The 3,726-nt window shown below is 49.4% G+C and overlaps 1 long non-coding RNA gene across 1 annotated transcript; it reads left to right on the top strand.

Annotated features, from left to right (window-relative positions):
- The first annotated feature begins 506 nt into the window (after nt 1-506).
- LOC147005344 (uncharacterized) lies at nt 507-1,779 on the top strand. The gene is made up of 3 exons (XR_015046854.1): nt 507-787; nt 923-1,198; nt 1,716-1,779. It is a non-coding gene; the product is annotated as an uncharacterized LOC147005344 (long non-coding RNA).
- Nucleotides 1,780-3,726: the final 1,947 nt, after the last annotated feature.

Raw genomic sequence — 3,726 nt, 5'->3', positions numbered from 1 at the left:
AAGTGACCATAGTAGCTGGCAATATCCTGGATAAGTTCTACTTCCTGTCTGGGTCCAAGTTCCAGTACACTCAAGGGTGTGTTTCCCAGAGAGTGTTCTGAGGAACCTGAGACTTACTCGATGCTCTATGAGAACATCTTTCATGACTACATGTGTCTAGAGAATGATTCTTGCTACCAGCACTTTTGGAGAGTTGTATGCCCATAAGCCTGTTAAAGGCACTGAGAAGTCCTGCATTATAGAATCAAGTTTGACTCTATATGTTCTAGTTTGCTTTTCTGTTGTGACAGACACTGTGACCAAACCAGCTTGGGGTAGGAAAGGGTTTGACTTCGCTTCTGGGTCATAGTTCATCACCGAGGGAGCAGTCAGGGCTGGAGTTCAAGCTACAAGCAAACCAGAAAGGATGGATGGACACTGCTTACAGGCTTGCTCTCTCTATCCCAAGACACCATTCTGAAATGTTCTAGAATGTTCTCAGTCAACTGCCACCTAGAAATGTTTGATGCCACCCTTGGCAGATCAGGCACGGCATGGTCAGTACCACACACCCAGGTTTCTGCTTCACACAGTAAAGATGGCAACGATTCTGCAACACAGAGTCAGGATGTCTCCTGGTAGGGCACGCCACACTTGTCCTGGAGCCCTAGGGACAGATGGTACCACTCTTGACATTTGGTTAGCAAATGTCATCTTTTGAATGCCAGTCAGCCTAATGGAACTGAGGAGTTCCAGGTCAGCAGGAGATTCCCCATTCAAAAATCAAGGTTGACTTCTGACCCCGGAGGTATGGCCTCCCCGCACCCCCCGCGTCTATATACGCATTAACTATTTTTCCAAAGCCCTTCATCTCAGCTGTGGATTTATGGGTGCCTCTCTCTCTTTTGAACCGACCCTCGTGCCCCTACCCCTCAACCTCCAGGAGGAAGAAGAGCCTACAGAGGGGCGACTTCTAAGACATCGAGGGGAAAAAGAACAGAGAAAAGGTGTTGTCCCAGAGCAAAAAACTGCCTGCGAAAACTCTCCAAGGCCCTGGGTCTCGGGCATTAAACTATTAGAACCGTCAAGTGTCTCCGGAGAAGTTTAATGCACCTTAAAAAACGCGAGAAAAGCAAAGGAAGACAGCGCTGTGTTTGTGGCAGGATCTCCAACTAGCAGGGTCTGGCTGAAGATCTTTAGCTCCACAACGGGTGGTGAGGTAACCTTGGGTAAACCCTCTCTGCCTCTGGTCTCTCTGGTCCCTCTGGTGCATCCACCATCCCTTCTTTTTCCTGGACCCTCTCCCCTTTCTTCTCCCAAACCTACCTAGAAAGTGAGTTAAGCTGCGCTCTGGAGCCGATCAAGGTCACCTGCCTTCCCGGGTCCTGCAGGTCCCCAGAGGCCATGCCACACTTTGCCTCACGCCTGCCAATTAGGCGCTAATTTGATTTCTCCTCTATCCGTGTGAGCCCCCATTAAATGCAATTCCGCTCATTACTATGACTTCCCTGCTCGCAGCGCGCCCCCCTCCTGTGCGCCCTGAGTCACCCCAACGTTTCTTAGGAAACCAGGCTGGGAACTACCCCCCCCCCCCACGGGGTTAGTTCCTGATTGAGGAATCCCCATGTCCCTTCGCTTCTGCCTCTGTGCCCAGAAAGCCTGGCCAGGTGCCAATTCCTGCCCTCTGGGCTGTGTGGTCTTCTGGACCTCTCTGAGCCGCTGTGCACTCTTGGCAGGACTGTACCTACCAAGCATGCGAGACTGAAGCCGCGTCATCCATAGAGCCTCGCAGAGGGAGTCTGGCACAGAGGAGCGCGCAGGGACAGGCAGTTGGAAGAACTGGAGCTGCGAAATCCAGACTGCAAAATTAAGGACAAACCTCAAATCTCTGTGACCAGACAATCCACATTTTACAGCTGGAGATGTGGCTGGTGGGGCGGAGGTGGGGGGGGTGGGTGTTTGGGGGTGGGTAGAGTTCTGGGAAAGCTTGAGAGAGGCCAGGGCTTCACCCCCAGAACTACGATGATGATGATGACAGTGATGATGATACCAACCCCCACAAAAGTTTTAAGAATTTAAAGCAAAAACCCAATAAGGAAAACAAAAATGGAGACAGGATCCAAGTACAAGGTAAAAGCTGGTCTTTTCTTTTCTTTGTTTGTTTGTTTGTTTGTTTCTGAGATAGGTTCTCCTATTCCAGGCTGGCTTAGAACTTGTGTAGTCAAAGTTAAGGATAGCTTTCAACTCCTGGTTCCATCTCCTGATGGTGATGTATTAGGATTACAGGCATGCCATAGGGATGGGAGTCAGGGCTAGTATATGTTAGACCAGGCAGGATCAGCTGAGCCATATCTCCAACTGCCCTTTATTCTTTCCATGCTGTGTGAGTGTGTGTGTGTCTGTGTATGAGTGTGTATGTGTGTGTGTCTGTGTATGTATGTCTCTGTATCTGTGTGTGAGGGTATGTGAGAGTGTGTGTGTTTGTATGTGTGTGAGAGTGTGTGTCTGTGTGTGTGTCTCTGTGTGAGTGTATGTGAGAGTGTGTCTGTGTGTGAGTGTGTATGTGTGTGTGTGATTTTGAGCTTTAAAAAACATTGCATTATTCCCAGTGTGATGACACACACTTTTAATCCCAGTACTGGAGAGACAAAGGCAGATGGATTTCTGTGGGTCTGAGGTTAGCCTGGTCTACATAGTTGAATTCCAGGACAGGCAGGTCTGGAAATAAACAACCCATCACATTAGCTCTGGCTTCTTGTTTAGTTCATGTGAGGCCCTCAGTTCAAAACGTGGCACCAGAACATCCTGGTACAGGAGTTACAGAGAGCTGTGAGCCACCATGTGGATTCTGGGAATTGAACCAGGGTCCTCTGGAGGAGCAGCCAGTACTCTTAACCACTGAGCCATCTCTCCAGCCTCTGTTTTCAGTTTCTAATTCACAAAATGAGTCTAAGGATGGCTGTTTGCTGGGATGTTCTGACACTGACCAGTCAGTGTGACTGATAGCGGCTGGTCCAGACTCTGGGCAAGTTCAAGGTCTCCTCGGCTGGGTCCTAGCTGGAGCCTCCATGACTTTTGACAAACAGCATTTAGTTGCCAGAGGGACTTAGCCACAGTAGAGTGGCCAGTGCTTGCTCAACCGCACGGCTAGAGACTGGCTTCTGTTGCCTTTGTAATAATAATTTGAAGGAGTAGCTCTGTCCTTGCCAGTCCTTAACAAGGAAAGGACTAGCAACAGGTGGGGCGGGGGTGTTGGGAGTTTGTGGTGGATTATGTGCTGGCATTGAAACAGGAAAGCCAGCAGCAAGTGGTGGCTCACTTAGCTGCCAAAGGATGAACATTCATTCAGACTGGATGCCCCGCCCCCCCCCCCCCCCACGAAAATGCTTGCAAAAGCAGTTGTGGCATAAAAATATGTGAGATGGCCCGCGACACGTTCGGTTACCAAAATTTTTAAAATTTTTTCCTCTTCTCCTGCTCCCTTCTGAGACAGGGTCTCTTGTAGCCCAGGCTGGCCTTGAACTCAGTATATAGGTTAGGTTGACCTTAAACTACTAATCCTCTGGGATCCACCACAAGCCTGGACCGCTCGGTTCAGTTCACTTGGTGTTGGAGGACGGAGCCCAGGGCTTCATGTACACAAGCAAACATTCCACCGACTGAGCTATGTCTGTAGCCCAAGCTGACTTTTTCTCTTCTGTTCATTCTTTCTTTTGGAAACAGGGTCTCAATATATAGCCAAGGCTG

This window comes from Mus caroli, unplaced genomic scaffold (genome assembly GCF_978045245.1).
Source record: "Mus caroli unplaced genomic scaffold, Mus_caroli_1 scaffold_4, whole genome shotgun sequence".
Classification (NCBI taxonomy): domain Eukaryota; kingdom Metazoa; phylum Chordata; class Mammalia; order Rodentia; family Muridae; genus Mus; species Mus caroli.
The sequence above is the reverse complement of the archived record's forward strand: the minus strand, read 5'-3'. Positions and strand labels throughout refer to the sequence as shown.